The 26472-nt window shown below is 39.0% G+C and overlaps 1 protein-coding gene across 4 annotated transcripts in view; it reads left to right on the top strand.

Moving 5' to 3' along the window:
• The first annotated feature begins 3587 nt into the window (after nt 1–3587).
• The window catches only part of ZNF438 (zinc finger protein 438), a 43133-nt gene continuing 20248 nt past the window's right edge, over nt 3588–26472 (top strand). For 2 of the 4 annotated variants that reach the window (XM_072330270.1, XM_072330266.1), the window contains exons 1-2: nt 3588–3701; nt 5893–5946. The gene's annotated coding sequence lies outside the window, so the exon portion shown is untranslated. Of the gene's footprint in view, nt 3702–4065; nt 4197–5892; nt 5947–26472 lie in introns of those variants that run through there. The other 2 variants (XM_072330269.1, XM_072330267.1) reach the window with 1 other exon arrangement.

The following is a 26472-nucleotide window of genomic DNA, read 5'->3' as shown; positions in this document are numbered from 1 at the left end:
ATGTGGGTTCCATACAGAGAAAGCACTTGAAAGATTTCTTCAAAATGAAAGAAATTACATGTAGGAATACTTCAAGAGGTATTCAGTTTAAGAGGTGTTTTAAATTTCTTGATGTTAAAATGAATTCCTCTCTGCAAGAACCTGCTCCAGCCGCTGCTTCTCTCCCTGAGCTGTGTTCTTCAGCCCAAGCAGTTCATTTTTATGACTTGATGAGGTTTCTCTTCATCATCAATGCGACGGTTTTACGAACTAACACAGAATTCTAAGCAAAAATAATATTTCTCTAACTACAGAACTATCCATTGGCATACTGCATTTGTAGAAAAATATGAAGTTTTACTTATTGGATTGCAATTACAAGGCCATTTTCTACGGGAAAAAAAAGGCCAGAGTTGAGGGGAGCTTTCAGTCTTCCAGTTTTTGTCCCTCTTCTCAGGCTTCATTAACAAGTGGTACAAGAAATGTTTTACAAAATACAGCTTGTCCCCTAGGATGCACAGCAGCAGCTGGGCTGGCTGTCCAGCTTGCACATTTTTCAAGTGTTCTTTTAGCTGCTTTTTAGGAACAACAAGTTTTATAAGCCTTTTGTTAATTGTAATTTGTTCTGCCCTTCTGGAAGCTGTCTTCCAAATGAGCACGAAACATTGCTACTGCTGAATCATTCGTTTCTATCCTTTCCATTTCTCTTGTATCTATTTGCAGTTTCCATTTTTCTCCTCTTTATTCTGCTTGCTAAGGCCTGCTTTCCCCACATATGTATTATTTTTTCTGTCCTACCATTTTTGCTGTTTTTATTTAGTCCATTTACTTATATATGACCCCTAGTTTGCCATTTCCAAGAAGTGCTGCTTTTTCTCATTCCTTCCCATGGCTGTGGTTCCTTGCAGAGTCATTTCATTCTGCGGCTGTAGCAAAAAAACCCAAACCAAACCAAAAAACCAAAAAACCAAAACCAAAACTACAACAGAATCACCCAAAACCTTAAGAAAAAAAAAGTGATGCTGAGAGAAGTGAGTTTACTCCTTCCTGCTTGCAGGTTTTCTCTCAGTCATGCAGGTTTCCTTGGCTTCTCATTAAGAAAGACAAGAAAAGAGACAAGAACGATGTGTTCTTGGCTTGTCACAGTATTTTATTACCTTGCAGGATAAAGATCAACTTGTTGGGAATAAAATGAACACTTCAGAGCAAGCAGCTTGTGGGTTTTTTTTTTTAAACAATTTTTATTTAGCTTCATCGGTCAAACCTTTCACGTTGCTGAAATCTATTGCTGCCTTGGAAAAATCAGTCATTCTGAGCTGGTACAAAACCAGTTCAAAGACAGATTCTTCTTACTTTTCAATTTCTTAGAAGCTCTTGAAAGTGTCACCTCAAAAGAATAATAAGAAGTACTTAAAATATGTACTTACTCTCTACTATGGATATAAATTCTGGCCTTACTCATATTACAGCACAAAAAGTAGCTTGAATGAATATTAGAGGTTGTGAAATCACAGCCTGAGAAGTCAGGAAATGCCAACCAATATTATTTTGACGCTTACGCATTATGATACAGTTTTCAGTTATGTTCTGAACCTGTTTTGAAAGAATAAACAAGCAAGAAAAGGTTCAGTGAGTCAGTAATTGCCAAGTGCTTACTTCTTTTTTATTGCTGGGACTGTGTGCAAGACTGTTATGCTTATTATCCCTAAATTTGACGCTTCCTCCTTCTACCTGCTCCTGCAAGTCCATCTTATGCAGACTAAAGCCCATCCTGTGTGTAATGTCTGGATCTTTGTTCAGTCCCAGTCTCACTGCGCACTCAGTTGTAAGGTTAGATCAGAACGACTAGCTGAAAACCTCCATTCAGCCATCCTGTTGCACTGGGGGTATCTGACCGCTGAAGAGGTGGGATTTGTCAATTTGAGCTAGTAGCCTTAGGCTCCTCTTATAGTCAGAGAGAAACAGAAACTTACAGGGCATCACTGATCCACTTGAGGCTTCAGGAGAGAAACTGCAGCTGAATGTATTGGCCTTTCTAGTTGTGTTGATATATGGCGGAAGTATTACTACGCAAACATACTTCTTGATTTTATTCTGAAAATATACCACAGTCCTAAATATGAGAAAAGAAAGTGAGCTTTTGTACACCTATTTTTAATCCATTTGATTATTCTCAACTGCTAATGCTCTTCTAAATAGTGCAAGTTTATACTGTACATTACTTTCTCATACGATCAGAATTCTTATTTATGTACATATATATTTTTCATTTTATTCTACGTGAGTGTCCACTACCTTTCTTATAATTTGTATAAAGGACTGAGGAAAACATTCTCTACATAATATTTATTCTAAACAATTGCTAGTGTAATCTTTAAAATGGTTATTATCTCTGTCCATTGTAAGGCTGTAAGAAGAGAAAGTAATATTTTCACCAGGTACCACTACTTCAGTTATCTTCTATCACTGATTGTTAGCAAGTCCTTAAGTTCTACTTAATTTCACTGCTAATAGGAAACTTCTACTACTTTGCTTCTAAGAAAAAGTCTATCTCAAAGAACCTCTAAAATGGAATTGAGATCACTGATGCACTTTCCCCTTAGATATTTAAAGAGCATTACCTCAGAATATCATAAACTATGATGTAGAGGGGCTATTCCACACAAAATACCATCTCCAGCAAGAGTTGCAAGGAAGTCTTTTTCCCGGTATTCTGTTTTAAAACTTGACGTTCCAGATTAAACTTTATTACCGCTGCTACAAAGTTTCTATAGCTTATCACAAAGTGTGGTTTTAGGAAAGCTAATATACTCTATTAGAAGGAACTGATCTTTTCTGTGAATAGTGAATAGCCTACAGTGGGAGTTTATATTGTCTGAGTGATATTCTCATCAGTTATCTCCTTTTCTTTCACCAGCCAAAGATAAACCCGCTGTAGTATTTTATGGTGTTTTTAAATGAAAACTAATAGCTGGTAAAGGCACAAACACATTTGCACATCAGAACGAATATTTGGTGTCTCTTCAGATGGCAGGTAAATATATCAACAACCATTCTACGGTAATTATGTCTCATTTGTGGTTCAAAGAGTCAGTGCATATACTGAGTATAGCAACGTTTTTGCTCAAGTAAGTTAGACAGAAATGACATTAAAAGGAATTACAACTATTTAAGACCAATTGGAGGATTCACCTTCAGATTCATTGTATTTTATAGGCTCCGTAATTGCAAACGCTTTGGAGTTAGTAATCACAAAAAGGTGAAGAATAAATTTGTTTAAACTTCAGATCCTGCTGAAATTGCAAATGACTTTGACACGCAGCGTTCTGATGCACAGCAGCAGTTTAGATACATACATTCCAAGCAGAACACCGAACTAAGAAAGTATCCTCTTGGATACGCTCTTGGATCTTCTCCTGCTTTGACCTCTGTTTTTGCAATCTCTAGTGCTGTATCTCCAAGCACATGACAGCAGACAGCAGAATGCCCCTTGCAGCCCACGATGTCTGTTCTACAAACCACGGGCACCAGCAGGGCGGCGCACAGGCAGCCAAACGCAACCCGGCGCCCATCGGCCGCCCGCCGCAGGCCGCAGCCACCCCTCGGCGGCCCCGCTTTCCCGCCAAGCATTACGCGTGCGCCGCGCGGGGCTGCGGCCTCCCTGCGGGCCGTGACGCCACACCGGCTCCGTGACGTGACGCGGCACGCAGAGGGGCGCGCGTGTAAGTTCCCTTCCCCCGCGGCGGTGGGAACCGCGGGACGGGGTGGGTGGGGGCGGGGCCGCTCCCGCTCTCTGTCCCGGCCTCGGGAAGCCGGCGGTTCTTCGGCCGGTTCTTCGGCCGGCTCAGGGCTCGGCAGAAGGAGCCGGGGCGGTCCGGCAGGCGCTGCCCGCGCTTAGGAGGGTTGCGGCGGGGCCGGGCAGCGCTGAGGCGCCGGTGCACGGGCCGGGCCGGGCTGGGAGCTGCGGCGCGGAAGTGCTGCGCGGGGTGAGATCCCGTCAGCACCGTGCCCGGATCCAGGCCTGCGTGTCGTCAGCAAACCTTGCTGCCTCCTCCGGGCGCTGCTGCCATCCCGTAACGCTGCCGGGGTCCGGAAGGAGCCTGGGAGCGCCCGGCCTTGGCACTGTGGAAATAGATGCGATCGGGACGGAGGGCTTCTGCCCGAATGGGGCTGAGGCCTGTCACCTCCACAGCTCCTCGGGGCTGCGTGTTAACGAGGTAATGACCGTATCCCAAGCACTGAGCGATCCTACGTGCCTGGCGTTGGAAGAGCAAAGAAGGAAGTGCGTGAAGGCTTCCTAGAAGTGCTGTGGGAGGGCTGTAATCGTGCCTTCGGTGAGGCAGATGTGAAAGAACGCGTGAGGGCGGCTTGCTGCGCTACAGTCACGTTTGCTGGAAGACTGCCCGGTTCTCAGTGCCTGAGCTGGGATCTGTGGGACTCACCTTACCTTCTATTGGCAGTCAGGAGCCAAGCAAAAAGCAGCAGGCCTTTTCTCACTGTATCTCCTGGGAGCTGCGTTAGGAGCCCGAATCTCAGTCAGCAGTCTCGTAACTGTGCTGCAGTTCACCTGGTTTAGTTTAGAAGTTACAGTCACGGATTTGCTTACACTGATAGATTCGTAACTTGATATGAGCATTGGTATAAGTACTACGTAATAAAATCACAGAGATGGCTAAAGTAGGGTAAATATACAACTCCCCTGGATCAGGGTTAGCAGAGCACAGCTTGGTTTGCCAGTCAGCAGCCAAGGTACTCAGTTGCTTTTCTTTCCCTTTTTTAATCTAATCTCACCATATCTACTTATATTTAGTAGCAGTTCTGGTGAAGTTAATTCTTCTAATTTATTTCTATTTTTTTAGAAGTTATTTTTGTGCACAGCGAAACATACATTTCAGCACAAGGGCGTATCTTGCTCTAATTCAGTTGTTAAAGGAATTGGGCTTTGTCCAAGTTCCATAAAGATCAGAAAGGGAAGAAAGGAAAAACCTTATGACAGTTATGATGCCAGTTTAAAGTATTTTTTGTAGTGATCTGTAATGTGTGTAGTGTTGGTTCAGTGGGAAAAAATTATCCTTGCATAATGATAGCTGGAGGGTCTGAATAAAAGCAACACAAGTCAAAGGTTCTTAGTGTTTGCAGGGGCTGCATGGGTAATAGATTATAAGGTGACCAGAAAATTGTAGCTAGTGTTTATCCAAACACTCATGAAGGAAATATGAGTTTCCTATTTATCTTCTAATCTGTGAGAATATTGGAGCTTGCAATAGTGGTGACAGCATATGGTGAGATTTCTGACATTGCCACATATGACTTTGGGTATGGTTAGCAAATGTGATACGTATATGCTTTTAATGTGCACATACAGTGATTGTGCTGCAAAGACCAACAGGACTTTCTTCGTCAGTGACTTGATGTGGTTTTGAGGAGTTCTGTGTGAAGAGGTAATGCTTCTGGATGTGGCCTAATGGTTTAAGCGTTTGTGAGAAAATGGTGATAGTTTTGTGTACGTGTTTGAACATGGTGAGATAGATATTGTCAGGTCAAAGGAAAATGATCAAATAGTGAAAACAGAACTTGTGAAGGAAACTTGCTGGCAATGTTATTGCAGTTACAGGAACTTAGAGTTTTAAAAGGAAATGGTCACGTCAGGAAGGTGCTTACCTACAGTTATCTTACCAATGTTGATTCAAGCGCTTATTACTGTATCTTGTAACCTAAATTATGGGAAATGTATGATGAGCCTCAGAGGACGTGGTGTTGCGTTTGCCCCTACTGAGAACAAACACATTTTAGGAGCAGTCTTGTTTATTTACTGCTTTCTTAAACGCATACCTTTGTTTCTAATTTAATATGATGTTCTGACCTTTGCAAGATACATTTGGTGACATACTGGGACTTTCTTCTTTAAAACAGGAATGAAGATGAATGAAATACTTTATTGGCCATAGCAGGATCAGGATGTGCAAGGTGGGTACTCTGGAAGAATACAGTAAGTATCCTTGCAGAATACTGAAATGTTTTGCTCAGTATTTAAGTGGAAATCAATGGTGTACTGTGAGGTAGCGTTTTAATTTCACAAGTAGAACCAATTTCCAATGATAGATTTATCTAGCTTACCTCCTTTCGGCTCTGGTGAGCTGCAGTGTGTTTACCTTAGGCTATATGAGTAGATGCAAACAGCCTTAGCTGATGCACCTTAATTTTGTGTTATTTGAAAGGAGGTTCTCGAACGTATCCTTTTCCTGTGGTTTGTATGCTTTTTGGTTTTTGTTTTGTTTTTTAGTAAAACTGGATGAGAAAATACCACAGAGTGTTTGAGAGTCCTGTTTTCTGTGTTCTGCTCAAGTGGGATCAAAGAAGAAAAAGGTTCACTGTGTCTAATCTGCGCCATTTCCTTCTTACGTGTACAGTTTTTGTTTTCACATTTGACTTGATTGGGCTTTTAGAAATCATTTCTCTAATGTCACCAGAGTGTGCTCGTTCTTTTTCATGAAGTGTTTTTGTGGGTCGTTAATCAAAGTTGAATGAAGTGCAAACTTCTGCACACTGTAAATATTAAATTAATACCTATGTATCTTTAATGTCTGCAAACATTTTTGAACATTAAAACTTACTATCATTTCTCATTTCTCTGATTTCTTTTGCTGTCTTGGTGAAAAGGTTCTTTATTCTCCAAATACCATTTTAAGGAATATGTTGTCTCTTGTTTGGTCTGCATTACCACTGATCTTCATGGAAGCACATGATCAACAGGGTAGAATCCGTCTTGCATCTTATTTGGTGTTTGCTCATTTGAATGCATCTTTGACTTATCATAGTACAGTACTTGTAGGTATTGGTTTGTCCTTAATAAGCTGATTAAATGAGTGCGGGAGATGTTCCAAAATCTATTTTAAAGGACTATTTTCCTTGGTAACATGAAGTTAAACATTTTAGGAAATGTTATCACAGTTTGTGGAGCTGGACAGTGAGCTCAGACAGTGTTTGATGCAAGTAGATGCAAGAGATGTGGGGGAAAAAAAAGCACCATGCCTGACAGGTTTACCTGCCAGTATCAATAGACTTGGTTTGGGTTCCTAGGTAGCTTCAGAGTTCATGGAGAGTTTTACCTGTTTGGTTGAATTTGGCAGGTTAGTCAGAGAAACATTGCTATGCTCAGTCTCCCACACCGTCAGACATTATTGATAACTGAAGATCAAAATATCTGTAGGAATTATTTTAAATGCCCTCTTTTATTTTATTTTTTTTTAATATATAAATAAATAAAAGGCAGAAACCAAACAAAGTGAGCTCTGCATTCTCTGGATAATTTTTATTTGAGAACATCCAAACATCTGGAACACGTATTGGTGATGTGAGTAAAGGAATTCAGTTTGTCCCTAGCTTGATTACAGGAGAAAAGGTGGTTGCATCTCACTGATCTGTGTGTCTGTCTCTGCATCAGGTCACAGTGCAGTGGAATCCCCTTTAGGTATTATGGCCTGTTCTCCCAGGAGTGTCCACTTACTGCTTTGAACTTCACATCAGTGGGGACACTGAGAACTTCTAGACAGTAACATTGAGCCCTTGTCAGTTTGAGCCACATCAAGAGAGAAGACCTGCATGGTGACAAGTCCAGGAAGCTACATTTGCTTTTGTTTTCTATCAATCTCAAATACCAACCTAAATGTATGAAAGTATCAAAAGCAGCATTCAGCAGGAAAGGACTACAGCATCAGCTCCTGCTCATTCCCACTGAACTGTGCTTTTCATTCCGTAACTTGTTTTCATCCCATTTAATGGAGGCTGCGGTTTTTACTTTTGGGTATAGTTAGCAACAGACTGATTGAAACTTACTGCATTTAGCTCAAGAACAGCAAAGAACAAATGTCAGGGAGGTGCTGTGACAGCAATAAAAGGGTTCAGAAAGCCTGTGGGAATTTGGGGGGAGGCGACAGGGAAATCTTCCTCCTATTTTTTCCCTGCTAGTATTCATAATATAACATTAGAGTTGGTATTCAGTTCAAAACTTACTGTGCTGCAAGGGATGGTGCGTTGACACGGGCATGCTTTCCCACAGCTCAAATAGTGGAGAGTTTATTTATAAAGCAAAATGTACCTCTGAAATTGTAATTGATACTGTAATTATGGAGAACTTGCCTTAAAGAGAAGGCTTAGTGGCCTGTGGGACATTTTCCTGGCTTTGAACAGTCAAGATTTATACTGCGGCATTTTCTCTGTATGAGTCTTAAACAGGAAATTCCCCCCATCAAGACAGAAAAACTTCAGTAATTAAGAGGTACTGGGATGGGGATAAGCCTAAAATAATGGTCAACTTGAAATGTTATGTATGGTAGGAACATCTAAATGGTAAGCTTGGCTTTACTTCTTGGAGGTCATCCCTTCTTCTAAAGTATTTGTTCAGTAGCCAGCAGTGCTCGGTGCCAGCCTTCCCATAAACCAACGTGTGCCAGATGTGTGTGGGATCCTGGGGAAGGTGGTTGCGTTGGTTTCTCTCTTGCACTTTGGTAATGAGCAGGATGCTTCAAAAGTTGCTGCGTGGCTTTTTTTGTTGTTGTTCTTTTTTCAAAAGACTGGCAATATTTTACTTTGGCCTTGGTAAGGAGGCTGGTTCTGAATGTGCTTTGTGTTAATTTGGTACCTGGTGGAATGAATGCTTGTTTAATCTCAGTTATCTTTATTTCTTTTTTCTCTGCTCATTGTCTGCCTGCGCTTCAAGAGCACCTATTGCCACTGTGCAGTCTAGAGATGATGAGAACACAAATGCGGTCTAATTTGCAGTGATTTTGATCACAGGTTGCTATGTTTGAGAGTTGTGCCAACTCTGTTGACGTGCATGTATAATGATGTACTTAATGCTTAGCGGAGCCTGAGGGATTTGTTCTCCTGTAGTGAAAAAGTGTTATTTGTTTGTACAGTGATCTGGAGAGGAGGATAGCAATAAATCTTCAGGTTTTTCCTGAGATGTTCCTCCTTTATCTTGTGTTTTATAAAACCGTGCTGCCTCCTGCTTTGGGTGGTTGTGGTCTAATGGTGATTGTGGCAGCCCTTATTGTTTTCAGGAGAGATGGGATTTGAAGTAGAGGAATGTATCCCGCTCATTGCACACAATCACAGTATACAGAAAAAGTCTTATTTTTAAAAGCAATTACTATAGCAGAATGAGTTGCCAGAAGCATCGTATCTGTAAGATATGTAGTATACTCGCTCTGTTCTCCTCTGGGCTTATAAGATCATGACTGGAGTATGCTGTTCAGATTTAGGAACGAGTCTTGCCATACTTTCTGCTGATGAGCAGAGTAGATGTGCTGCTGTAAGAAAACAGGGCAGACCAGCTTGATTTTTAGCTGCAGCATTTTGAATGGAAGCTGGGTGCAGTTTTTCTTCTGACTCGTGAAGGTGCTGTGCCAAGACCAGAGCTGCAGTTTGATGTCAGATTCTGCAGAGCAAGTTGCACTAATTCTCTGCCTACAAAGTGTTACATCTCTTGGGTGTCTCCAGAAGTGTGTTGTGGAATTCCCACTGAGTTTAGAGCAATTTGGTCTCTATCCACAGCAGATGACTTGTGTTTTGGAAAACAATTCAGTATTTTTGCACTGCAGATAAATGGACAAGGGAAAACTTAGATATTAAAATCTGAAATACAAAACAACTATATTTTCTTTTGTTTCCAATAAAATGGCAGTAATGAGTTGAAGAAGTAAGTTTGACTTCAGCAATGACTTTTGGCCTTAATTTAGTTCCTTGCTGCTCCATTTGCATGGCCATTATACTGCATTTTCATGTGTTGCTTTTGTATTTTGCTTTTGTATGTTTTATATTCCATAAGCGTTATTTCCTTAGTGGTTCTACTGAATGTGTGACTGCACATAGGTATTGGTCTTGCAGGAGTTCACTCTGCATGCAGAGCCAGTGGTGACAATGGATTATCTTAGAAGTGAAAGCAAGGAAAAGGAAGCAGAATGTAAATCATGTAGACTAGTTGAGAAAAGAAAGACTTGTAATAAGTGAGTCATCATATCCAAGGTGTGATGATGGTGGTAGCGCTGTTCTGATCTGTAACTTCAATGATAACCAAGGAGGCATGGCGCTTAAGTGATTTATTGTGTTTTTTAATCAGAAAAGTACTTTTAAATTCCTTTTTTGGGGAGATCACTTGTACAGCTCCTATGGGCGTACAAACGTTCCCTCTGTACAGGAACTTATTTTTGTATAATGTAATGAGGATACATCCACTGTAGCTTTTAATCAACAAATTCATACAAACACTGATACTTGGTTGCTTTATTGCATCTCTTGTCAGGGTTATTTGCTAATACTTTACAGTATTATCTATCAGTAGATGTAAGGTAGTAGTTTTCTTTAGTGTGAGCTTAAAAAAATAGAATCTCTGGAGGTGGAATTTTTTGTGAGTCTTAGAAAAACACGTCTGTGTGATCGTACTCACTTTCCAGCGTGGCTTGGAGGCTTTGTAACTGGATTGAGCTACTGCCAGACTACTCAGATTCTCTGTGCTTCTCTAGAGAATAAAAACCTTTACAATCAAGTGCATAGAATAGCTTGAAGCCATCCCACTGAGCTATAGGATTTACTTCAGGTTTTGGGAGACTCGTTTTTGATAAGTAGATAACTGAGAGAGTTGGTATTCTTGCTTGGATAATGCGCTGTTTGTTTTGGAAGAAAGTTTTCTATGACTAAATAAGAACAAGATGTGTGACCACCTTCCAGGGAGGAGACTGTTTGGTCAGCATCAAATTAAAAGGAAAAATGTAGAGGAGGCAATTGCCCATTTTTACATCGTGTTTGAAATGTTTTCATTTTTCTTCTGAGCTTTAATTATACGGTATGTGAATGGCAACAAGAAAGGCCAGAGGTTTTCTTCTGTTCTTGGAAGTATAGCTTTATCACATCGTTGGGAATTTATAGCCTAGTAATATGCAGTGATTTTTCCATTCCTGCATTTTACAATTGGTTTTGTGGAGCCTCATAGTTTGGCAGCAGAGTTCATTTTTTCATGATTTTTTTTTTTGGCATGAAAGGGTTACTGTTCACGTTTCCTGTGTAATTCCTTCTGATCTTGCTGGGCTGTAATTACTTTCTTGATGTTAAACATTCCCAGGCTCCTATAACCTTCTAGCCTGCTTGCACTGGCCAAGTTTGTCCCAGGTGATCGTGTGGGCGAACCTCCTGTTTTTAAGGATAAAAATCTCTGCTTCCTGTGTAAGATAGGCCACATAGTCGTTCCTTTGCTGTGCAAACCAGGAGAAATCATTTAAAAAAAATAATAAGGCATCACATCAGCCTCACAGATTTAGCAGCTCAGTTTGTGACAGGCAAAGTGTGTGGGTTTAGAATTTGCTGAATCTTGGTGCAATGATTTCTAGTTCACATTAAAGATTCTTAATTCATTTAGAAAATAGGTTAGGATATAAAAAAGATCTTGACTGTAGCGTCTCACTTCTGACTGTATAACTGCCAAATGGCTTTAAGGTGGTTTAAATGTAGAACTACTTAGTTGAGCTTCCGGGATTTCTTTTTCCTTTTCATTTGAATTCTTTGCTGTAGTTGTTTATCTTGCAAAACAAATGAGGCTGCTCCTTGATTCTCTCCTCAACGTATATTTCAGTTATCTCGTATTTGTTCTAATTTTCAATTTGGTATGTAAGCAGTATGTAAAGTATTATTTTCCTTTTTAATGTAAGTATGTGTGTAGAGCAGAAAAATGTTGGCTTCATTTGTCTGGGAACTGCTGTGTTCTGTTCTGCAAAGGCATTGAATTCCTCTAGGTGCTACATTTAAACTATTCTTCAGCTCTCCTTTGGGGGAACCACCTATAAGGATATCTGTGATATCTGCTTTCTGGGACCTTTATGCCACTTTCTCACAGCATCCAGGAAGATGTGGGGTGGTGATAGTAACAGTGGCTGTCTGAAGTGTGGTGGATGCATACCTGCGTGTCAGCTCAGTGCGGCACAAATTAATAAAGGTAATAAATAGCAACATTTCTTAGCTTCTCATACGCTTGTATTGTATAATTAGAAGTTAGGCCAGGTGGTGTTCCTGTTACCTGTGCTGATTTGCTAATGAAGGATGAGTGTATTTCAATGAAAACATCTTTTTATCAGGAGATGTTGAAGTTGATGGTTTAGCTATAACTGTGATGCAGTAGGTGTTCGGCCCTGTTCTTAACTGCATCCTTTGTCATGTAGTTGGTAACGTGGCTGCCAGGTATGTGTGTATTTGCTGTTGAATTTGGAGGCTCTTACCAACTCAGGTGCACAGGAAACAGAGCCTAAAGTACGAACACACTAGAAAAGGAAATGAAGGTGGGAAGGAAAATCCACAAGAACAAAAAAAAAACTAATCAAGAAACCAAGAAGCACTAAATGAATGTGACTGAACAGACAGGAGCTACTGCTGGTGTCTTGAAATTAAGCAGTTTGTCATTTAGTTAGCATTACCTTTATGAGATTTTCAGGTGCCTGAGGTTTCGTAGGAGCTCCATCTACACATAGGGCTTACCTAATGCATCTGGTTGGTGTTGTATTCTGGGCTTCCTGTGCAACAAGCACAGCCAGGAAGTGCTTTTGGTTAAAGCCCTCTCAAAACAGCTTGCTTTTGACTTTGTATTAGGAAAACACTGATGAACTCAGGGTTAGTTGAAAATATGTGCGACTGTACTGAAGTCTGCTTGTCATCCAGTAGGGCATAAAGATCTTTCTCTTCCTGCCTTCTTCCACTCCCATTTATTTAAATGCAGTGAGAAATTGTATGTTGTACAATAATGAAAGGAATCTGTCTTAAATTTGCTTTATGAAGAGCTTACAATATAACAAACATGACGTTCTACTACAAACTTCACCTTTGTGCTAAAAAATTCCCTCAGTGGGTATGAATTTTGTTCTTTAAAACGTATGTGGCTTTGGAGTCCTACGCAGAGTGTGTCCTGCCTTTTGTGCAGAATACACATTAAAGGACATAAGTTAGTGCTGCTGATCTTGTGCCATCTCGTGTGTGTGTGTGTGTGTGTGTGTGTGTGTGTGTGCTTGTGTTGATCTTGTGGTTTAACTTAAATAAAGCACTTTGACTTAGTTGGCTTTAATGTGCTGGTAGCTAGGTGATGTTTGTAGCTGTGATACAGGGGAGAACTGGGCCTGAGATTAATGTATGCAGTGCGGAGAAAAGGGTGATTGGTTTTAGCAAGCTAACATGAAATTAGGGAATAATCAGAATTAGATGAGTTTCTTAAGCTTTCAGACAGTTTACTCTACTGTACTTTTATATTCAGAATTCTACAAGTTCTCTCCTTGAGGAGACATGTAAATTGCTGTTATGACAAGGTGCATAAATATTCCTAGGATTTGATAGTCATTAATTCATTTAACTTATCTAAGGCACAATTAAGTGGCTCAGTTTGAAGCAAGCTATAAAAAGTAACATGTAAACAAATGTAACACGCATCGGGTGTAGTGGTGTGTGTTTGTATAGAACTGCAGACATTTTGGTTTTAGATGCAGTGGTTCCTCACTTTCCAGGTTCACGAACTGAAGTTCAGTTGTGGAGTGCTGCTCGACTAGATCTTTAAGGGCAGGTTTTTTTATTGTTTATTTGAGTGACTTCATACTTTATCATGTAAACTTCAAGTACAGCTAAATTATTATTAGCATTCTGATAGGGTTATGTTATTTACCACTTGTGCATAAAACAAGTAATAGACTTTTTTTTTTGTTTTCTGGGATTTGCCTTAGTTCAGAAGCAGTTCTGTATCCACCAATGGGAAAATCTCAATGCGTACTGCTTGCAGTGGAATAGAATCAGAACGAAACTGCCTTCCAGAGTCTCTTTTATAGATACTGTTTTTGCTGGGCTACCTACATGAGTTTGACATCATGGACTGCAAATTAGGTTGTGCATTTCAGACTGCATTCTATGCTTCTTCCTTGGTTCACTATATTTACACACATCTGTACATATTTATATGTAAATATATTAACACTAGTGTTCTTAGGTGACTTGACTGTAATCATTGTTCTTAAATATAAGCATGCACAAGGTCTTTTTGCAGAGCTCTGCCATAATGTATTATTTACATACCACGTTTTAATTCCACCTATCTGCTTACTGCATTTGTTCAGTAATGCTTCCTGACACGCTGCAGTTATTTGTGCTATTCTTTATTTTAATGTACACATACTAAAATAATCGCTATATTTTCTCTCAAAACATTCAGGCCTTTTATGTAATACTTATTATAAAATATTGACAATGTAATGTAGGTTGGAACATTGTAAAATTGGGCAGTGGTGGGTATAGTTCATTGTGGTACGTCTTGCCCCGCATCTCTTCGTCGTAGAAAAAAAGAGTCAAGAAAATAAGATAATGAATCAAAGTTTAGAAGAAATAAGTACTCTCCTGTCTGACTGTATTACCTGAAAGAGAAAATATTTGACCTGAAAAGCTTGGAACAAATTTGAGTTTGTCAGAATGTATGCAAGGAAGAAGAACAGACCAGCATGTCAGACTGCAGTTATTGAGACAACAAACTCTACAGTTATACTGTCCAGCTGGAATTTCATGGTTTGAGTGAGATTTTAAGGAGAGGAAAAGCAGCAGAAATAAACAACAACAAAACAACAAAAAACATCCCCACCAGCTGCCATCTTTCATTTAAAAAATAAAATGGGCATGATTTCTGTGTAAACTCTTTAAAATGAGATCATACACTGACAGAACCAACTGTGCTTTAAAGACCTGGCACTGAAAATAGTAATTTTTCAATCAGATGAGAATCTTTCCTGCTGTCATAAGTTGGTTAAGGGACTATTGTCATACTCACAATAGGCACAAAATCCTGTGTGAAGTTTTCTTCTGAGATGGACACAAATACATGTGGGTACTGGTGATATGCTTCCCACTTCTAATATTTAGCAGTTCCAGGGTTTCAAGATTCACAAAATGTGAATTCAGCTTGTATTCTCACAGAGTTTTGCTAAACAGAAAATGTGGAGGCACTGATTGTTTGGAGGCAAAACAAACTTGTCTGCAATTTATTCATATTTGCAATACTGTAATAAACAAGATTCCAGGTAGCTGTTATTTCTGACCGTGTAAAGGAAGCACACAAATAAACTGATAGCTTATTTGCAGCTATTATTGACTAGTGAAGTATTTTCTGTTTCTGGTAGATAAATATAGGAATAAGAATGCCTGGTAGGCTCAGCTAATGCTAAGTGTTACTGCACAGCTGACCACATTTAGATGCTGCTGTCTTAGCTGAAAAAGATAAGTGGTTTAAGCGTAAGGATAGACCTGTAGGTATTTTGTTCTGTGCCAAGGGAGAATGAAGAGTCATAAAATTTTTAACATTTGGGATGAAATAACCACAGAAGTGCTGTCTGTATTTTAAGACTTTCTAATTGTGTGCTTTTAGATGAACAGTTTAGAAAATAAAAATATTTTACAATTTGAAAGGGGTTAGGGAACAGAAATACATGGTATTTTCCTTGTAGACAGACTTCTACTTTTGCCATGTGGTCTGATGCTTTAAGTAGTTTTATGCTTTCTATGTTATCTATCAGAATATATATTCTCTTGATTTGTTACTTACTGGTGGCTTCTTTTAAAAAATCCCGTCTAAAGCTCTGCATTTCAGAAACTTAAAGCTCATTTTTCCATCTGTATAAAATGAATTTGATTTCTGTTCTGTGGATTTCCATCATTTTTACATCCAGCAAATGCTACAGCTACTGAGGTGAACAGTTGTGCAAATACTTACAAATTATATATTTATGAAGCCTGAAATACTGAATAAATGAGCTACCTCTTCATCTGTGGTCAATGGTAATGCGTATTTTTTTTAGATCAATCAAAGGAATGTGGTTTTAGTGGAACTCTTTGTCAGAGCTATTGCACATTTCTTTTTTTAAGTTATTTAAGTCCAGACTTATGGCACGATCACTGACATTTACATGCTATGGATCATGAGGCCTGCGTACAATAAAACATGCAGAAAGTAAACCGGCGTATCCAAAAGTCTTGTAGAAGAAAAGTAGAAAATGTCTTCCATGGTTCAACCATTTACTTTCACAGTTAGTACCATATTAATTTCTTTTTAATATTCTCTTCCCCTTCAAAAAACAAAAAATAATGTATCATAGAATCATATAATGGTGTAGGTTGGAAGGGACCTTTAAAGGCTATTAGTTCTACCCCCCAGCTGTGCACAGAGTTGCCACCCTGTCCAAATCAGGCTGCTTAGGGTCCGTCCAACCTGGCCTTGAACATATCCAGGGATGGGACATCACAACTGTTCTGGGCAACTTATTCTGGTCCCTCACCACTCTGAGTAAAAAATTTCCTTCTGACACCTAATCTAAACCTCCCTTCTCTTAGCTTAAAGCCATTCCCCATTTTTTTGTTGCTAGCAGACCATGTAAAAAGTCAGTCTCCACCTTGTTATAAGCAACTTTTAAGTAATGGAAGGCTGCTGTAAGGTCTCCCTGGAGCCTTCTCCAGGTTGAGCAAGTCCAGCTCCCTATGCCTTTCTTTGCAGGAAAGTGCTCCAGCCCTCTGAGCACCTTAGGCCTCTTCTGGATTCTGCAACTCTGTGTATTAGGACTGGATAAATGAATATTTGATGGAACAAAATAAAGTTGGCACGTAAAAAAAACAAAAACAAATGTTCGGCACAGATTTTAAGTTATTTCACTATCAGTGAAAGGTCAGTGAACTTTGTAGAAAGTGCAATTGGTATGTAAGATTTTCTACTTTGCTGCAAGGGAGACTGTTTGTTTATTCTTTTTTTGCAGAAATAAATTCAGTAATGTTCTTTCCATATTAAAAATCCTTTCTAAATCTTTGAGATACTGTGTATATTGTCCAGACTTGGGTATTTCTGGTACTTACTGCAGGTAAAACAAAGTGATAAATTAAACCAAATCGTAGATTCCTAATGAAAATGGTAGTGGACCCAAGTAATTTGTATTTTAAAACATTTTTAATGAGCATTTACTTCAGAACCTTTATGAAGCTGGAAATGTCACAACAAACCTTCTGCACTTTCCCGTGGTCTTGTATATTAAATGGTCTGTAGCCTACTTGAACAGTTGTGACAGTTCAGAAGACACATGCACCGGGACTGTCCTAGTGTTTTAACTGGCAAAATATAGTGGAAGCTCTTAATAAATTTAATGAAGGGAAGGCCCTGGAAGCATAAGTAGTTCTTAAAGCTCATCCTATTTTGAATAAAGTATAACTAGGGGAGTTCAGCCAACTGCATGTACAGGAGTTGGTGCTGATAAATCAAGTAGCCACCGGTCAATTTCTGAAGCTTCTGAAAGACGTTTTCATATGTTAGAAAAGAAGCTTTGAAGCAATGTGAATGATTAATGTGGAATTTTAACAAATCACAGAATGCTGGAGAGGTTCTCAAAGACTGGAGGGATGGGGAACTAACATGCACAAAATTAAAAAGTGTACCCTGAGCACCTTCAAAGGGCAGATCGTAGTAGGCACTCAGTGGAGATTTAATGAATAATTGTGTAATTAATGTTGATCGAAGTGGGTTAGTCAGCCCCCAGCTTGTGCTGCTTCATGGGATTCTTCACATGAAAGTGCTTGGATTTGTGTTTAACTTCACTGAATTTCACAGATTCATCATAGCCCTTTCTTCCAGCCCGTCTGGGTCCTTCTTTATAGAAGCCGTGCATTAGCCCATATTGATTCAAAAGCTATCATTGATAACTGGTTTCTAGCTGAATTTTATGCAACCCTTTAGCCTGATGGTCCAGCCAGTTTTCCATGCATCTGCTTCCTAATATGTTCCTTTCCATTTTGGCTGAGGGGATACTACGGGGCACCATCTCAAAAGCATTTCTGTAGCCAGGATGAACTGTGCCTTCTGCTCTCACTTAGTTCTTTCTGTGATGGGATGATTTACTCTTGGTCAATCTGTGTTGACTGTTCCCAGCCTCCTCCTTGTCACTCACATGGCTGAAAATGGCTCTGAGGAGGGCTTACTCTGTGAACTTGCTGAGGACCAAGACTGGCCTGCATTGCCTTTCCTAACTCTATTTGTACATCTTACGCAGTGTCTCAAATAATTTAAACTCTACTGAAATTTAGAGGCATTCGATATGACTACTGAAGTTTGGTTTGGCAATAAAATGGGAGTTAGTCCCACTAGCCAAAAATATATTTACTTCTTTCTACTAAGCCAATTGAACTTCAGTTTCTGAATTTCAAGGACTGAAATGGTTTAAGCAGTATGGGTGTCCCATAAATAGTTTTCTGAGAATGGTTGAAAATCTACTGTTTGTCAGACCACAAAAGCTTGGTTGCTTTAAAATCTTGGTCATGCTTAATTGTTTTTTCTCTTGAAGTACTAATTCAGTTTGGTCTTGCTTAGATTGAGATCAAACTAGTAAATTAGGAATACAAATATCCTTAGGAACAGAATGCAGAGCTGGAGGCCCAGGGAGGAAGAAGAATGTTCCCAGGGTTAGCACAGTCTGAGCACCACAGCTGGTTGTTGGACGTTGTCCAGGAATAATTTTGACTTGTTTATTTCACATATTTTTCTCCATGAACATGTTTGGTGGACACTTCATTAAGTACATCTAATAGTCTTTGAAGCTCTGAGTATTTAAGCTTTCCTTTTTGCAAAGAGCTAACAGGGTAGTGGATACAAAAATGGAAAAATAATATTAGCAAGGATTGTCTGCACAATAAAAAGAACACAGTAGAATTGAATGAAGGCAGTGAAGTAGGACAGGTTAGAACTCAATTTATTCTTTACGTGTTTATCTGAATGAAGATTTTCTTTAATAAGGTATGTTTTATTGGTAACATTGTGTAGACATACAATAACTAATCCTACAGAAGACATCATCTAAATAAATCATAGAATTTGGGTATGCGATTTGTCTGCAGATCTTGTCCTGTATACTGTGTGGCAAATGGCTCTCCATTCTGAGCAATAGACACTGTTTTGTATTGCTTCTGGTTGCTAACCAATCAAGCAGTATCTTCAGATGTAGACAAGCCTGTGGAATATTTGTGTCTGTCTAAATTTTATGATTGGCATAAGGAAATGGATTTATGCCAGGTTGATTGAAAGAAAATAATAATACTGTTTCATGATCTGCTTGTTCTTAAAAGAAATAATATCTCAGTCCCTTTGGCCCAGCGGTTGATGTCAGTTGCATCAGACTGCTGGGAGCTCACAACCAGGGAATCAGGGCATTCCAGGCAGGAGAACTCAAAGCAATGTGTCCTTTCCTGAAAGAAGAGATGAATGTGACTGTAAGAGCAAAAAATGTAGACTGAACAGTGGAACCTCTCTGTTAGGACTGAATATAACAGTTTGGGTATGCAGCAGCAGGGGGGGAGTATGCTGCTGCCTCTGCATGTTCTGAGCACACAACTGCGCAATTGCTCCTCTTGGTGCAATCTTCACAAGGGCTCTGTGGCTGAAGTCTGATTATTCAGCTGTGGAAGTTGAATGGAATTTAATTTTGCAATAAAATTTTGAATACATTGGTTGTTTGTTTAGAATTCTTTTTGTCTGAATGAGAAACAAATGATTGCTCCTTAACACGTAAGGTGCGACGCTGGAGTTGGTTGGGAGGGAGCTAAGTTCCTTCTGAGCAGCCTTTGTGATACCGTGTTTTAAATTTGTGAGCAAAACAAAGCTGATAACAGCCAGGCTCTTTCTGTTTGTTTTGTTGTTTTTTTAAATGTGTGGTTTGTTAAGTTCCAAATCTCAGTGTTAAGGAGTTAAGTCCCACTTCCTAGTTTATCATGTTTGCAGAACTTAGGCTATTATTCTCAAGTAAATAGTGTTGTAAACATTCAAGATAATCAAGAAAACACAACTATTATATTTGCAAATGTAGTTTTGAATGTATGCATTCTTGGAGTGAAGTAGTCTTTCAACTCCCAGAAAAAAGGCCCTTAGCAATGAAACTGGGGACAGTCTGGGTTAGCAGTGCTGTAGACATAGTTTGGGGGTACGATCAGTGTAGCGCAAAAGCAGTCAGAGCAGTCCTTAATACAACATATAATCTGGTTTAGTTTTTGCATCAGGAAGGGTGGGCCTTAGAATCTGTTGTGCGTCGATCATAGATATATGTGTGATATAAGTGTGTGATAGAGGTCATTTCTTTTTTGGAATCTTGCACAACTAAACATCTTAAAAGAGATTAGTTGGTAGGCAGTTAGAATTTTAATGTACTGGGAGTATATATAACCTTGGCCTAGCTAGTCTGTTAATTGATCAGCCAGTTCCAAGTTGGCCATCTCACTTTCTCATTTTTGCCATGTACTGGTATGATCCTTTTATTTTTTTCTTTCCAGCTTATGCTTATTTTGTTTAAATCTGCAAATCAGACTCTTTGAAGTTACTTATTAAAAATGTACTGTATTTTCTGTGTGATGGCTACAGCTGCACAAATGTGGATGTTTTTAGTGGGTAGAGATTGTATCTTTCTGTAGTTATCTAGTTGACTTCCTAAGAAATTTCTTAGCAGAAATCTTACAGAAACAACTGTAAATGATGCTCACTTTACATCACGTGGCAAAATTTAGTACTATTCAACTTTGTAGCTGTAAAGGCAAAACCAGTGCTGTTATTTGAGTCAGATTTACAAAGACAATTCTCCTTGCAAGGTTTGGAGTGGTTTTTTGATTGCTGAATTTTTATCAGGTGTTGGTTATCTGTCTTCTAATGTGAGTGCTAATGACATCTCCAGACTTCATTAGAATAAGAAAAAGCCTGTACAAAATCCTTCCTGAATGGTACAAGAGGTTGTGTCTTTTTTTAGTCTCCCCTGAGGGAATCAGTGTCCAAGTAACCTAAAATACTGTAATACAAATAGAAGTAGTGATTAGGGATTGATTGTTTCTCATTTAGTTTTCATGTAATTTCAAGGCCAGCTATGATTCTGTAAGATTTCGGTGCCATATTTCAGGCTTCAGTTGGTGACCTTGTGCAGGTGAATTTGTTATATTCTTGCCTTAATCGTTAAACTTTTAATGGAATTTTATGGCTGAGTTATATGAGATATTCAAATACATTTTGAGTATGTGTAAGTTCTGAAGGATTGAGTATGTCTAAAATATGTTAAGACCTCCATATTAAGGAAACAGAACACTTGATCTCTGGACAGCACTGTAGTCTTGGTTGGTTCTTTTTGTGGTCTAAACTGACAATAAGTTCCTAAAAGTGAATTTTTGACAGAAAAATGTAACTAAACTACCAGTAATAGCTTATTCCTCAGCTTATTCCTCAAGTTGAAGAAGATGGAGAAAAGGAAGTAGTATGCAAGTAATGTTTTCTTCATCTTTCCTTTAGTAATCTTTAATTATTTCTGTTAGTAACTTTGTCAAACATGTAAGCCTCCTTCTGCTCTTTGAAATAACCTGATTATCTTTCATGTAAGAATAAATTGGAAAAAAATAAAGGTATGTGGTACTCTGTTAGAAAGTATCTTTTCTCACTGCCAGTCATGAAGAATTTGACTTCTTGACTGGCTACTGGTATAGCATGAAATGCAAGAATATCTGTACAGCTATTTCTGAAGTGTGGTGAAAGCACTGGAAAAGGAATTGCTGGAAAAATCTGTCATACAAATGCAGACTCAGCGTTACTGTAATTTTCAGATTATCCATTTGTCCAGGTAGTAAACGTAACTTGATTTTTGAAGGGCATTTGTTGATTTGGATGTTTTCAAAACTCATCTGGACAAAGCCTTAAATTCAGGACAGGTTGACCCTGCCTTGAACAGGGAAATTGGGCTGGAAGACCTGCCAGGATCCCTGCAGGCCGTAATGTCTGTGTGCGTACACAATTATGGTTGTTTCTCTAATGTCGAGTAGGATATGCTATAAGTGCAATGCAGCCACTGCCTAGTATGTGTGATATTGTTTATCTGAAAGAGAAGAAGATACAGAGAAATGAATATGTAGTGCAAAACTAAATTCTATGTTCTGTGCTGGTATGGCTGAAACAGTTCTTAATTATGAACACCAATGAAATAAAGTTTCAATTTAATCAGTCATTTCTAACTACGTTGTAGCTGAGAAGCTTAATGATGTACTGCAATTCCACTATGAATGATGCTTCATTTTGCTAACAGAACATTAAGATCTATAGGTTCTGTCTTATGGTCCTGCATTACTAAGAACTGCATCAGAACATATTAGTAACTGTGACCAAAGCAATAAATTAGTGCTTAGTTTGGGGCTAGGATAGCACAGGAGAAAGCAGAACAAGGAGGCATTGTGCAGTTTGAGTTGAGAAATGAATTCCGAAGTACTCATTGCCAAGTAAGAGTACTAGATGTCTCTGCTTCATGATTTTTAAAAATTAGAGGTCTGTGGGGACAGGAAAAGGGAAAGCAGCCATAAACTGGAGCATAGGAAGTTCCTCACAATATGCAGAGGAACTTCTCCACAGTCAGGGTGACAGAGCACTGGAACGGGCTGCTCAGGGGCATTGTGGATTCTCCTTCTATGGAGATATTCAAGACCCGCCTGGATGCCCACCTATGCAGCCTGCTGTAGGGAACCTGGTTTACATGGGGATTGGACTCGAGGATCTCTGGAAGTCCCTTCCAGTGCCTAAATTCTGTGATTCTGTGAACCTGTAGAAATGTGGGAAAAGTATTTTTGGTGTTCTAATTGTCTGCTGATAGTCATAATAACAGGTTTTCTGTTCTTTGCTCTTTTTAGTTTTTGAAATGGTGGTGTTTTTACAAATGACCAATAGATAAATTTACAGTCATGAAAGAAACTGTTCAGTTACAGTTTATTCTGTGCACACACATTTCATAAAATGATGAGTCGACATTTCTCCTTTTTCATTCAGTTAATATTGCTCCCATGCAGACTTTTGAGAAACTTTTACATAGTTCTGTTCAAGACCTTGAGCTTACTCTCTTGGTATTGGTTACAACTGTGAAATATGAGTTTTCTCTGACTTCTTAAGCTGTCTTCACCAGTAGAAAATTTTTGAGATATCCTCGTTTCTGATCATGTATGTGTTGTTTTTATTTGTGCAAATGAAGAAATTGGTTTCAAGAGATGTATCTCCTCAAGAAAAGCAATCACCTTCAGTTGCTTTCTCTTTTAAGCCAAAAGATGCAGTCAGAAGCTGAACTCGTTCTATGTCGTTTCCTAAGTAAGCTTTCATTATCAACACGATATTACTGGAAGTAGCATAGAACCTGTTATGTAGGCACAGTTCCACTCTGACAGATGGGCATAATGTAGCCATGCCAGAGAACCATTACATAGATCACATAGCAGAGTGTGAAGCGAAGAATTTTTGTCCAGGATTGCCACTGAGACATTCAGTGAGCTTGAAGTTCAGGAAATGTACTCTGGCTGGTCCATCTCATAGGATGACCAAACATGTAAAAATAGCCTGGGTTTTTAAGTTCTGATGGGTTTTTACTGGGAGGGAAAAAAAAGAAGAGACCAATTGCAGCGAAGCTTCTGTTTCTTTTTTTGGCTGTCTGCTGAAGTCACCAAATGGTCTCAGCCAAAAGAATTCTGCTGCAGGCACACATTTCTCCCTGATTAATTACCTAGGTATGGAAGCATTAGCAGTATGTAATCTGTCTTGTAAGAAAGCTGTTGTTTTAGTCTATGTATATCTCTTTGGATACATAGTTGTAGGATAAGGAGCTAGTGATGTTGGGTGATATACTGGCGTGAAAATAGCATTAAAATAGAAAAATTTCAGCAATAATAAATAAAGCTTCTGACTGAAGATTTGGATAGTGAAAGCACTGCAGGATTTTGGCAGATAATGTTACTTGAACAAATGCCTTTGTGTGTTGCACTCGTCGGTCTTTATTTATGTCATTGTCATTTCCTCAGGATTTTTGTCATATTGCACAGTTTCAGTGTTCTAATTCTTTGTTTCAAGTCTAATCAGCCTTTAAATACATAGATTTTGCTAACTTTCCTGGAAGCTATTGCTAATCTGTACTTTTTCGGGAGCTTGGTTTCTAAAAAGTTTCAAAATGTTAGGAAATAGTGATGGTGTGGGACACAGTATGAGAAAGAACAGCTGTGAAAAATGAAGTGAATGGAAGGGCTTTTTAAACATTAATTGACATTTCATGGGCTTCTGTTAGGAGGATGTGTTTTCTTAATTGTGCTAAGTACTTCATTTTTTTCTTTTTGGCTAAATATTTTCCATCTGAAATGAAAGTACGTAATACTATTTAACTAATGCTTTATTGAATGCTTTGTTTTAAATTAGAAGTTGTAATTTAGCATAATATGAAACTATAAAATCTGATATAATGCTTTCTTCTAGTACCTGAACTAATATTCACTGCATTAGATGGTATAGTCATCATCAAGAAGCTTTGTTCTTCTAACAAATTTACCAAAAATAGATTCACTTAGGGTCATAGTGGTTTAGTTTAATACCATTAGGATAGTAAGTACTGTAATTACTTTCAGATAGTTCTCCCTTCCCAGAGGATGAGATTTTTAGTTTTGATGCTTGCTTAAAGTATGAGAATAACAGTAAAATTAATGTCATAACCTTTACAGCCTATTTATCATTTTCTGTGTAGTATCCTGAAGGATTTTGTCTAACATCTAAAATAAACATCCTGGTATGGACAAGCATCAAATTAGGTTAATTGAGTTCACCTCATATTCAGAGCCAACTTGTCTGTCAGGACACCAGTTTCCTATAAAGGCCTATGAGTGTCTTTCCATGAAGATTGCTTTTGAATTATAAGTACATGCTCTACTTCCTTTGATTGTTGAAGACAGTTTACCATGTAGCTTTAGCTTTAAGACTTTTTTTTTGTTGTTTTATTTGATTATTATTTTTTTCTGGTATCTATCCTTTCATTCTGTTGTAACATAAAGAGTAGTGTAAACATGATAGAGTTTTTTTGCAGCATTAAGCTGAATTTGACTTTTTAATCCTATCCAACTTCAACTCCACTTGTTTGAAATTTTCTGATCCACTAACAACGAATTTTAAGGGACTACTCTGTTCTCTGGAGTACTGCATTTTGAATGTCTTTTTTAACTGTCCTATCTTAGCATTACAAAATGAACAAAATAGATTTTAAGATTTATAGAAATGTACAAGTTTTGTCATTTGGTTGAATGACGTAAAATTGATTATATTGGTCCATACTCAATGTCATCTTTAGAATCATAGAATCATAGAATCACCAAAGTTGGAAAAGACCCACAGGAGCACCCAGTCCAACCATCCACCTATCACCAGTAGTTCTCACAAAACCATGTCCCTCTGCACAGCGTCCAAACATTCCTTGAACACCTCCAGGGTCAGTGACTCCATCACCTCCCTGGACTGGTGTTTTGTATTTGGAAAGACCTGGTATTGGAAGCGTAGGAGTGCTATGAAGTCCATTAATAATAAGAAAGTCTCCAAGAATGTTTTCCCCTTCAGTAGTCATTAAAAATTAAAACCAATGGGACATCATAATGTGGCCAACATAACATCTGTCCTGGACATAGGAGTGTGAATTATGTACAAACTACAGTTAATAATTTAATTTCTAAGATTGGATCTTTCTGAACCTGATGATGTTTTTAGGAGGAAGTAAACATGATGAGTGTTTCATTTGCGCAAATGAAAAAAAAGAAAGAAATGTGGTGAGGGTTAGTTACAGGTAGACGTGTAGATGTTCTATCCTCGAATTTCAGAACTTTTTGAACAGACAGCAGCATACATGTTAGGACACCCATCAAATGCGAGTAGCTATTGAGTAGCTGTTAGGCATGTTACAGAGTGGCTGAAAAATGTCACGAATTTTCAGTGAGCAAGGGCCATTAATCATTGTGTTTATACAAAAATGCCAGCGGGACCAGTTCCCAGGGCAGCACAAGGCAGTGATCAAAAGGCAGCATTGCTGTTGATGGAAAACGTGGTTATAGTAAACGTGTAAAATCCCTACAGGTGCCTGGAAGTTCCGTGTACCCAGGCTGCAGCCCGACGGCCGGTTCCGTTGCGATGGGCCCCGGGGTGCTTGGGACACGTTACTGGTGTGCGAAGCGGTGCCCCCGGAGCCCGGAGCAGTGTGAGCGCTGCGGGTCGGGCCGGGCCGTTGGTTAAGCACCACGGACAGGGCCCGGGCGGCCGGCGTTGTGCTGCTGCTCGTCTTTTGGAGCTCTGTGTCAGTCAGTGGATGGTGCCTTTCCAAAGGCTCCAAAATGAGTATCGGGAGGATCTGTGTGACTCCTTTCTTTAACGTGCTGGTTGTGTTCAGTCAAATCAAACTTTGATGCGCCCATTCCAAATGCTGGACCATTTCATGGCAAAGGAAATCTAAGTTGATAACAGCATTTTTTTATGTTGTAATTGTGTACTATCTTACATACTTTACTGTTAAATCATTCTGGAAAGAAACAGCTGGTGGCCATGTAGCTACTTTGTGATTTATGTTGAATGATGCATCGAATAGAGTGGTAAGAACTGATGTCAAGCTC

Source organism: Excalfactoria chinensis, chromosome 2 (assembly GCF_039878825.1).
Source record: "Excalfactoria chinensis isolate bCotChi1 chromosome 2, bCotChi1.hap2, whole genome shotgun sequence".
Classification (NCBI taxonomy): Eukaryota; Metazoa; Chordata; class Aves; order Galliformes; family Phasianidae; genus Excalfactoria; species Excalfactoria chinensis.
This window is presented reverse-complemented; position numbering and strand designations above follow the sequence as displayed.